Source organism: Papio anubis, chromosome 6, assembly GCF_008728515.1.
Source record: "Papio anubis isolate 15944 chromosome 6, Panubis1.0, whole genome shotgun sequence".
Classification (NCBI taxonomy): domain Eukaryota; kingdom Metazoa; phylum Chordata; class Mammalia; order Primates; family Cercopithecidae; genus Papio; species Papio anubis.
The window spans coordinates 149,118,660-149,130,462 of NC_044981.1; the positions used below are offsets into that span (position 1 = coordinate 149,118,660).

Genomic DNA, 11,803 nt, shown 5'->3' on the forward strand with positions numbered 1-11,803 from the left:
CTCTAGTGGATAGATCCTGCCTTGCATTTACATAGTAATATCCCTTATGTTTCCTCATCTAGTACTGTAGCCTGATTGCTCAAACGTAAGAAACATATCTTACACATTTATAGATTTCCCTTGGTACTAAGCACAAAATAGCATGTAGTCAGTATTTAACAAATGTTTGATGAGTGAAATTAACCAAACTTTAAAAAGTCCTGCTTTGTGTTTTGGGCAAGCTGATATTTACCTTTACCTTCACAAGGCCTAGAACATACTCATTCTCTCAGCCTGATTCTCTGACATATGGGTCAGAAGTAAAGCAATCAAGGAAGTTCCTAAATAAATTTATTAGGATAGGAGAATTTGTAGATAAGGGAATAAATTCTTTCTATTCATTCATTGGGTCAACTTTTAACCCATACAGAATTATGCAAGAAAATTTGGTTATTTCAGTATCATAGCTATTCATTCTTAAGGAATTGCATATTTGCCTTGTTCTAGGGACTGTGCTGAGATCTGGCAATATAAAGACCAATGCTTTATGGACCTTGCTCTCAAACAACCCACAGTCACTTAGAGTGAGAACATAAAAACAAGAGTGTATAGTTGTTTGAAGATCTAGATGGAGTTCACTGGGGCACTAAGGGTAAAACTAGGTATGAGAAAGGGGATTGCTGGTACTCTAAAATGAAACAAATAAAAATCCAGTGAAGTTAGCTTACGAAAAAGTTAAGGATTTAGGGGTGTCTGATGAATCCCAAATCCAGTGATGCTGCTGGACTTTAAGTACAGAAACCGGAAAGTAGGAAGTAGGGCAGGAGTTGAGGACAAAGGCTTTTTTTTAAAGATGGTCTTGCTCTTGTCGCCCAGGCTAGAGTGCAAGAGCACGATCTCGGCTCCCTGCAACCTCCACCTCCTGGGTTCAAGCAATTCTCCTGCCTCAGCCTTCTGAGTAGCTGGGATTACGGGTCCCCACCATCACGCCCAGCTAATTTTTGTATTTTTAGTAGAGATAGGGTTTCATCATGTTGCCCAGGCTGGTCTTGAACTCCTGACCTCAGGTGATTCACCCGCCTCGGCCTCCCAAAGTGCTGAGATTACAGGTGTGAGCCACCACACCCGGCCGAGGACAGAGGCTCCTTACACAACATGGTTACTAAAATCCCACCACTGAAAGGAAAAACTTCATCAAAAAGATTATTCATAAGACGAGTTACAAAGAGAAGAAAACATTTGCCCCGCAGAAGAGCTACGGGAGGGCCTTCTAGGCAGGAAAGCAAAATGAGCAAAAGTATGGGAACCTGTACCAGCGTGGACCATATTAGGGTAATAAAAAGCAGCTAAAGGTGACTAGAGGACAGCCAGGAAAATGCTGGCAGGGGAGGGGTCAGTTTGGAGGGCAGAATTGAATGAATTGGCAGTGTAGGCAGGACATGGATCACAGAGCTATCAAAAGAGATCGGGGTGCTAAAGAGTTTTCAAACATGAAAATACCTGAATTAGATACACATTGAAAAAGTTGACTGGGCGACTGTCTGGAGAGTAGACTCAAGTAGGATGTGAGGCTAGAAAAAATGTTAGGAGGATGCTATTGTATTCATGTCATCAGTGGTGTCCAAGGTGAGATGAGTGTATGTGCCCTAGGAGAGGGGCAAGCCTATCCATTTTAGTGGAAATCAGAACTTCAGAACTTCTTTTTCCTTTTTCTTCTTTTCTTTTGAGACAGGGTCTTGCTCTGTCACCCAGGCTGGAGTGCAGTGATACAGTCATAACTCAGTGCAGCCTCAAACTCCTAGGCTCAAGCGGTCCTCCCACCTCAGCCTCCCTAGTAGCTGGGACTACGGGCTCCACGCACCATCATGCCTGGCTAATTTTTAAATTCAGAATTTCTTTTGATATGTTATTTGTTATATTTATTGTTGTCTAAAACATTAAGGTTTACCAGTAGTACACGAATTAATACTGAGATCTTTCCTTGGTCTATGTGCGAGAGGGCCATGTGCTATTTATCCTGATGGCAGAGTGAAGAGAGTTCTGTGATGTAGAACCATTGACAGTGACACTCTTCATCTCACAAACTTTAGAGTGTCTATTTCAGCTAAGATGTTCCCAGTGAGATGGATTTATGGCTTATATTATCTAATTTAAGCTAAACTGGCCCTCGAAAAAATGAGCACATGATTTTTAAAAGATTCCTGCAAAGAGATGTTAGACTGTAGATGATATGAATAATTCAAGCACAAGGAAATGGCAGAGCTAACGCCTCCTCTTCCGCGAGCTGAAGCTCTTTCTCAACCACATCGTTAAAAGCAATGACCACGTAGATCTAACAAGAAATTGGCCAAAACAGTCTAAATTATCCATAAGTCTATGTAAAATATTGTTTCACATCCTTAAAGATAAACCTTATCCAAATTGTGTATTGTGCTGTGAGATGTCATCTATTAGTTAGTGGTAGTACAAAGTCACCAGAATGAGTAAGATGTTTGAACAGCAAGGATGAAAATATATATTGCTACTTACAGCAAAATGAATGAATCTCAGAAACTTCACATTGAGAAAAAGAGGCCAGACACAAAGGAGGATTTGCTATTGATGAAATTTGTGTATAAAGTTCAAAACAAGTAAAACATAGCTGTGGCGTCAGAGGTCAGGCTAGCGATTATCCTTGGTGATGGGGGAGGAGAATGAGTCACTGGGAGAGGTCATGAGGGGAGCTTGTAGGTACTGGCAATGTTCCATATCCTGGTCCTAATTTAAACTACATGCTCACATGCTGTGTCCACTTTGTGAAAATTCATCCAGCTGCACACTCACAGTGCATCATCTTTTCTACATAAAAGCTGCCGTTGAATAAAAGTTTACTTGAAATAGATTTTTTTTTTTTTTGAGATGGAGTCTCACCCTGTCACCCAGACTGGAGTGACAATGGTACAAACTCAACTCACTGCAACCTCTGTCTCCTGGGTTCAAGAGATTCTCCTGCCTCAGCCTCCCAAGTAGCTGGGATTACAGGTGTGTGCCACCACACCCGGCTAATTTTTTTTTTTTATCTTTAGTAGAGACAGGGTTTCACCAGGTTGGCCAGGCTGGTCTCGAGCTCCCAACCTCGTGATCCACCTACCTCGGCCTCCCAAAGTACTGGGATTACAGGCGTGAGCCATCACGCCCAGCCTGAAATGGATTTTAAAAAGTAAGATGTTTAACTAGTTTAGGTAGCACATATAAAAAAAATTACACAGTACTTGTCCTTTTCTTACTAGCTTATTTCACTTAGCATAATGTCCTCCAGGTTAATACATGTTGCCAAAAATAACAGGATTTCTTTCTTTTCAAAGGCTGAATAAAATTCCATTTTGCCTTTTGCGTGTGTGTGTGTGTATAAATACCACACTTTGTTAATTCACCTATTGATTCCACTGATATGAGGCCATCTAAAATAGTCAAACTCATAGAAGCAGAGAATACAATGGTGGTTACCAGGAGCTGGGGAGAGGGAAAAGAAAGAGCTGTTGTTCAATGGGTATAAAGTCACAGTTATACAAGATGAATTAGTTGTAGAGATTTACCATATTGCATAGTACCTCTAAGTCAACACAGTCAACAATACTGTATTATGCACTTAAAAATCCATTAAGAGGATAGATCTCATGTTAAATGTGCTTACCACCACCACCACACACACACACACACACACACACACACAAAGATGCAAAGAAACTTTTGGAGGTGATGGATATGTCTGTTACCTTGATTATGGTGATGGTTTCACAGGTGGATGCACATGTCCACACTTCAAACTGTACATACTTAATATGCTTAGTTTTGTGTGTATCAATTATATCTTAATATAAAAAATAAATTTAAAAAATAAAATTTATTTTCTCTTTTTAAAAAAGTAAGATGTTTAATAGTTATCAAGAGCATTGACAAATTTCTATAATTCATGGGAAAACTGCTTTTGTGCTGTTAATAAATACAATTTCTAAAACACTATTGTTTCATTATCTCATCTTCTAAAATTTATATTTGAAATGTATAAAATATTAGACAAATAGTACATGTATTTAATCTCATAATGTCATCAAATCTAATTTATTGGAGAGTTTGAATACATTAGTTTGCTGAAGGGGACGTGTCATAAAACACCTACCCGTCCAAACAAGAGCTGATAAGAGTCTGAACTATGTCAATAGTATTGGGAATGAGAAGAGGGGATGGAGAGAAGAGATGACAAGAAGAAAGAATCTGCAGGACCTGATAACTGATGTTTGGGATGATTAAAAGGAAAGAATCTCTAGTGTCTCCAGGTTTCCATGACGGCTGGTGATGCCCTTCACCAAGAGGAAACCCAGGAAGACAATGGGTATGAGGAATATGCACACATTTAGAATGTGGAAAACACACCTCTTTATTGAAATCCACGACAATAACCCCTTGTTATATAGTCAGCTCTTAAAAATGATTAATACTTTATTTTCTAAAGCCATACAAAGAAGTGTGATTCCTAAGAGAAAATCTTAACTAATTAATGTTGTATACTTATGATTACACTGTAAGTGTAAGGTATAACTAGCAATGAAAGTACCTTTGCTTTTGAAAGAAGGTCTAGGAAAAATTATTCTAAAATCGAGTGCTGTAATTATTTTCATAAGTATGGTAAAAAGTACAGTGTTTTATTATCAGGTCTATGAAAAAGGGCAGTGTAATTAATCATCAATTATATTCTTAAAATTAGGCTTCTTTTAAAACATAAAAGTCAAAGAAATGCATTTATTTTTAACTGAGGTTCTAAGAATATTTTTAAAATTAGCATCATGAAATTGTTATTGGGACAAAAATCATTTGCATTGCCCACAAATGACCCCATTTTCAGTAACGTGCATCAAGTGTATTATCCATAATAAGACTTCGTCCTGGCTTGGCTTTTTTTTTTTAATCTAAAAAGTTTTAATTTCTTTACATATATTTATCCAGTGTCCCTGTGCCTCATGAGGATAATTCTCTGGGAAATTAAACCACAAAAAGATGCCTGCCTTTCCCCCAAGTCACAAGAGGCACAGGAATAAACGACACCCCCAGGCAAGACTTCTTGGCGTTCCATGTTGCTCTCTTTCCTACAGTAAAATGATTCCACAAAGTTATGAAATTCAAATGCAAGGCCCTAACATGTGTTAGAGGCCAGAAAAAAATATCCCTAAGAAGACAGGGGCTGGGTGTGGTGGCTTACGCCTGTAATCCCAGCACTTTGGAGGCCAAAGCGGGTGGATCACCTGAGGTCAGGAGTTCAAGATCAGCCTGGCCAACATGAAACCCTGTCTCTATTAAAAATACAAAAATTAGCCAGGCATGGCGGCGGGCACCTGTAATCCCAACTACTCAGAAGGCTAAGGCAGGAGAATCACTTGAGCCTGGGAAGCGGAGGTTGCAGTGAGCCAAGATTACTCCACTGCACTCTAGCCTGGGTGACAGAGTAAGACTTGGTCTCAAGAAACAAAAAAGGAACATATTGGAGGAAGAAAGAGGAAACTGGCTCCAGCATTTAAAGGATCACTCTCTGCCATGATCTCCGACTCTTGTTTGAAGTGTTTCCTTTCTATTACATTAATTCTTCATAACTGACAGAAGTTTCCTTTCCTTCCTTTTCTTCCTTTCTTCTGCAGTCAGTACCCTGCAAGGCATCAGGGATGTCAGCATAACTAGCACACATTTCCACCCTCAAGGAGCTCAGAGGCGAGTAAGAAACTTAAGATTTAGTCAGGGAAATATATGCCTTTTATACATTGTTTTATTTTTTTAATAGACAGATAAAATGGTATGTATTTATCATGTACAGCATGATTTTTAAAGTATATATGCATTGTGGAATGACTAAGTCTATCTAATTGACATACACATTAACTTACAGAGTTATCATTTTTGTGGTGAGAACATATAACATCCACTCTCTTAGCATTTTTCAAAAATGTAACATACCATTAACTATAGTCATGATGTTGTGCACTAGATCCCTTGAACGTATTCCTCCTGTGTAACTGAAATTTTGGTTTTGCCCAACCTCACCTGCTTGTCACCTCCAATAGCTCGAGCCTCAGATAAACACCATTCTACTCTTTTCTTCTTTGAGTTCAACTTGCTTAGATTCCACACATGAGTGAGATTATACGGTATTGTCGTTCTGTGCCTTTTACCTAACATAATGTCCTCCAGGTTAATCCACGTTGTAACATAAAACAGAATTTCCTTGTTTTTTCATGGCTGAATAGTATTCCATTGTGTTTACGTACCACATTTTCTTTATCCATTCATCTGTTGATGGCCACTCAGGTTGATTTCTTAGCTTGCTCCTGTAATGCTGCAACAAACGGGGGTGCAGATATCTCTTCAGCACATGGGTTTCATCTCCTTTGGATACATATCTAGTAGTGGAATTGCAGACCATATGGTAGTTCTATTTTAATTTTCTTAAGGAACATCCATATTGTTTTCTATAATGATTGTACTAATTTACATTCCTATCAACAGTGTGCAAGGATTCGTTTTTTTCCATGTCTTCATCAACACTTATCTTTTATCTTTTTTATAACAGCCATTCTAACAAGTGTGAGGTGATATCTCATTGTGCTTTTAATTTGCATTTGTACATTTTTTGGCCCAGGGAACATTTGGAATTTTTATTTTGACCAGAAAACTATGACTATTTTCACTTTGAAATCTTAAAGTACTGATAGATTGGCATCTTAAAAGCGAATGCTGCTTGGAGGAGGTGGCCATGCTGCTGCTTTGGCCCAGGGCCTCCCCGACTGGCCTGCGCCAAGGCCTGGCCTGGTCCTCAAGCTGCCTAGGGGCCAGCCTGCCTGCACCGGGACCTGCGCTCCTTCCTGTGGCTGTGCCTGCAACTTGACTGCACGCCCGACATCTGGGCACTGCAGGACGGGAGTGCCTGGCTCACACCTTTCATGCCCTCCATCACTCGTCACTCCCGCGCGGCCTCCTTACTGCGTTGCCTCCTTGAGCCGCTGCCGGTTTACCCTGACTTGGCCAAGGTGGTGGGCTGCCAGTGGTCATCTCTGCCAGTTGCAGCTGAGTTTCTTATCAAAAGAAATGTGGTTGGCACCCTCACAGTTCTACGAAATAAGAAGACTTGAAAACTTGGCCTCTCTCCCTGACTTGCACAAATTTTGTTTGGATGGTGCATTAGAAGGATAGGAAAGATGAATACCCATCACCTTGTTAACTGCTGACGGGAGGCTCCAGCTTTTTCCAATTGATGAGCTACACTTGGAAGATTCAGACTTTTTAGAAAATCTTTTATCTACTGAAAAAAAAGTCTGGGCCGGGTGCGGTGACTCATGCTTGTAATTCCCGCACTTTGGGAGGCCGAGGCGGGTGAATCACCTGAGGTCATGAGTTCGAGACCAGCCTGGCCAACATGGTGAAACCCTGTCTCTACTAAAAATACAAAAATTAGCCAGGCGTGGTGGCAGGCACCTGTAGTCGCAGCAGGAGAATTGCTCGAACCTGGGAGGCAGACCTTGCAGAGAGCCGAGATGGCGCCACTGCACTCTAGCCTGGGTGACAGAGCGAGACTCCATCTCAAACAAACAAACAAACAAACAAACAAACAAAAAAAGGCTGAAGAAATCATGAAGGAAGGCAAGTAATTTCACCGAATAGTGATATCCAATCACCATCTATATGATATCTACATGACTGTTCAAAGTGTAAACACGTTTATCCCGAGAACTCCTTAGTAAGAAAGAGCCATCTGTAGGGTGCCCATGCTGGTTTGTAAACTGGCTTACTTGGAGTCCTTGTGAATAACGAGGGTTGAATTTCAACTTGCTCGAAACGTAAGGAATTTTGTGCCTATAAAAGTTATTATAATGTACTATTTCTTATTTCAAATGTTTTAGGGAGCTATCGTGCTTATTTTATTCTTTAAACCTTACAGTGTGCCACATGTATAAAGTTTATAAAGTATTAATGATCTTGTTAACCAAAATAAGAAAAAAATATCACAAGGGTTCCCACTCCTGTATTGTTTTATTATCTCAAAAGTTTAAATAAGGCCAGGCGCGGTGGTTCATGCCTGTAATCCCAGCACCTTGGGAGGCCGAGGTGGCAGGTCATGAGGTCAAGAGATCAAGATTATCCTGGTCAACATGGTGAAACCCTGTCTCTACTAAAAGTACAAAAATTAGCTGGGCATGGTGGAGTGTGCCTGTAGCCCCAGCTACTTGGGAGGCTGAGGCGGGAGAATCACTTGAACCCAGGAGGCAGAGGTTGCAGTGAGATCACATCACTGCACTCCAGCCTGGCGACAGAGTAAGATTCTGTCTCAAAAAGAAAAAAAAAGTTTAAAAAAGATGTTCTGCTGCTATTGTTTTTCTTGCCATTCACTATATTGGCACTTTTCCAGATGTGCTTTAGAGGTTGATCCATGAATTTCTTAGACATTTTGCTGGAATTATTTTAAGGGTGCCTGATTAGATGGTGAACAGGAGACTGAGACAAACTAAAAGTGACCATGTCCTTGTTTTCTTTCTATGTCTTTAGCTTGATGATTAAGATACAATTCCTTTTAAAATCAAATGATATTAGTTATTATGCTTCCCAAATTAGAAATCTATTTAGTTGACATTTTAAAGATTAGAAATCTATTTTAGTTGATATTTTAAAGAAACACAAAGCCATAACAAAAACCATCATTGTTTTTACTCCAGAGTGTTAATGAATGTAAAGAGGTTACAGAGATGTGGTGTTTAAAATAATGATGTTTATTTTTACTATATTTAGTGAGTAATTTTTCATTGTCTTTAAAGATAAATAATATTTATTGACTAAAGGTGAGAAGCCGAGTGCAGTGGCTCATGCCTTTGGGAGGCTGAGGCTTGAACCCAGGAGGCAGAGGTTGCGGTGAGTCAAGATCGTACCAATGCACTCCAGCCTGGGCAATAAGAGAGAAATTGCATCTCAAAAAAAAAAAAAAGAGTGAGAAATGATAGTTAAGACACCCATTGTGTCAAGATCTTTGACTATATTATGCATTGGACAAATGATTTCATTTTGAGGCAAGAAAATAGGGTCTGGAGGCAAGGGAACGTAAGGCTGATTCACACTTCAGCTATGACAGGAAATATCCTCTCCATAGGGTGTTGGGGACCAGCTTCAACACAACCCATAGGGTACCTGAAGTCTGGTGGCGACAAAGGAATGAGAAGAGACAGGTTAAGAGTTCATAAAGGTAGGAGCCAGGGGGCCAGAGCAAATCAGAGGCTGCAAAGACCCAAAGTTCTGGTCTCCACACTATTTATTGAGTACGGTCACTTAGATCTAAGAAGCAGATGTTCAGGGCGAACAGTGAAAGAGAGGCAGTGTGTCATAAGTGTAATCTATAGCAGAGGTGGTTTAAATGAATCTCCTTTGTGCTCAAACAGCATATCTTTAACTTATCAGAGAGTAGCTAGTGGGAGCCTGCTTAACTAGGAGCCTGCATGTCTGGCCACATTCCAATACTTCAAAGGAGTATCTTTCTCCTTGAACACAGTGTTTATGGATAAGAGAGCAGGTCTCACTCTGAGCATGGGAACATGATGGCAATTAGGAGGCTTTCCTCCTCAGAGGCCTCTCGTGGCTTTCCACAACTTATTGTCCCATATTTTTATGGCCAGCTTATGCAGGCCCCCCCCTAAGTCCTTTTCCCAACAATAGGGCATACACCGAGTAAATGACTTTGTAACTTTACTTCATCCTCTTCATTTACATAGGGAGTACCCCCAAGTAACCAGTGGAATCTTCTAGAGGGTATTTAAATCCCCACCAATTCTGTAACAGCACCCTATGCTCAGGCCCACTCCCACACTGTGAAGTGTACCTTCATTTTCAACACATCTTTCATTCCTTCCTTGCTTTGTGCATTTTGTCCAATTCTTTGTTCAAGATGCCAAGAACCTGGACACCCTCCACTGGTAACATATTTTGATGAGCCAGTCAGAAGTTCCAGGAGAAGGTAGGCCTGAAGTTTGGAACTTACTTTTCTTCTTCTTTCCCCTTTCCTTTCTGCTCTTTACAGGGGAATCTCTCTGTCTCTCTCTTTTCTTTCCAACTCAGGACCCTTGGTGGACAGCACTGAAGCAAGGAAGCAACTGCAGGTTACTGGCCGTGGCTGGTGAAACTAAGGGGTTTCCATGTGAAGGTGCCTAACTGCCACCACCCAGTTTGCTTCAGGGACCAGGGTCTTTTTCATTTTTTTCCCCCCTTTCTTTCTTTTTCAGTCTTTCAGTGGCTGTTTCCTAGTAGCTCCTTGGAAATTGAGGACAATTGGCTGGAGTCACTCCCTAGTATTGCCTGAAGGCCTACGAATGCATGGGAGTAACTGCCTTGCCCAGAAGGGGAAATGACTCTTTTTTTTTATCTTTTCTGGGTGTGGTCCCTGCTCCCTACATGTAGCACAGCTCAGAGCAAACCTGCACAAGTTTCAGGTGACTTAAACCTTCTTTTCTTATGCTATATTCTACCCTTCCCCTGTTCAACTGGCTAAGGGCAAAAGAAACCCACCCAGCCTCCAGTTCCTATCATTGAAGTTTCTGGAAAGGAAAGCACGGGAAAGCATGGCCTTATCAAATTATAAGGATGCTAAAAGTCAAGGATTACACTCAGGTACAAAGGAAAGCTCATAGTAGGCTCTGAAGGGAAAGCATGAAAAGTGGCACCGGTGCCCACCTAAACAGTGACATCTGACACTTTAAGATTGCACCCCACAGGAGGACACTCTGAGGGATCCTGTGGACCTCAGCCTCCCCAAAGGGGAGGCTCTTAGTAGAGGTTGTGAGACCTAGTCTTGTCTCATGTGTCTGTGTGAAGAGACCACCGAACAGACTTTGTGTGAGCAACAAGGCTGTTTATTTCACCTGGGTGCAGGAGGGCTGAGTCCAAAAAGAGTCAGAAAAGGGTGATGGGATTATCATTAGTTCTTACAGGTTTTGGGATAGGCAGTGGAGTTAAGAGCAATGTTTTAGGGGCAGGGGGTGGATCTCACATAGTACATTCTCAAGGGTGGGGAGAATTACAAAGAACCTTCTTAAGGGTGGGGGGAGATTACAGAGAACCTCCTTAAGGGTGGGAGAGATTACAAAGTACAAGGATGGGGCAGAAACAAATCACAATGGTGGAATGTCATCAGGTAAGTCTATTTTTACTTCTTTTGTGGATCTTCAGTTGCTTCAGGCCATCTGCATGTTTACGTGCAGGTCACAGGGGGATATGATGACTTAGCTTGGGCTCAGAGGCCTGACATTCCTGTCTTCTTATATTAATAAGAAAAACAAAACAAAATAGTGGTGAAGTGTTGGAGTGGTGAAGTATTGGAGCGGCGAAAAATTTTGGGGGTGATATGGAGAGAGAATGGGCGATGTTTCTCAGGGCTGCTTCGAGTGGGATTAGGGACAGTGTGGGAACCTACAGTGGGAGAGATTCAACTGAAGAAAGATTTTAGGGTAAGGGGTGATATTATGGGGTTGTCAGAAGGAGCATTTGTCGTATAGAATTACTGGTGATGGCCTGGATGTGGTTTTGTATGAACTGAGAAACTAAACCAAAGACACAAGGTCCAAATAAGAGAAGGAGAAAAACAGGTATTAAAGGACTAAGAATTGGGAGTACCCAGGACTTCCAATTAGAGTGTCCAATGGGGCTCAGCATAATTATTTGCTTGGTTGGCTAGTTTTTGGGCTCTATCCTTGAGTTTTTTTTTTATGTTGTCATATACCAGGTCAGATTGATTTAGGTAAAAACAACACTCTTCATTTAAAAATAT

The 11,803-nt window shown here is 41.0% G+C and overlaps 1 pseudogene; it reads left to right on the forward strand.

Moving 5' to 3' along the window:
- Positions 1–6,594: 6,594 nt before the first annotated feature.
- LOC101024417 lies at positions 6,595–7,377 on the forward strand (annotated as a pseudogene).
- The last annotated feature ends 4,426 nt before the right edge of the window (positions 7,378–11,803 follow it).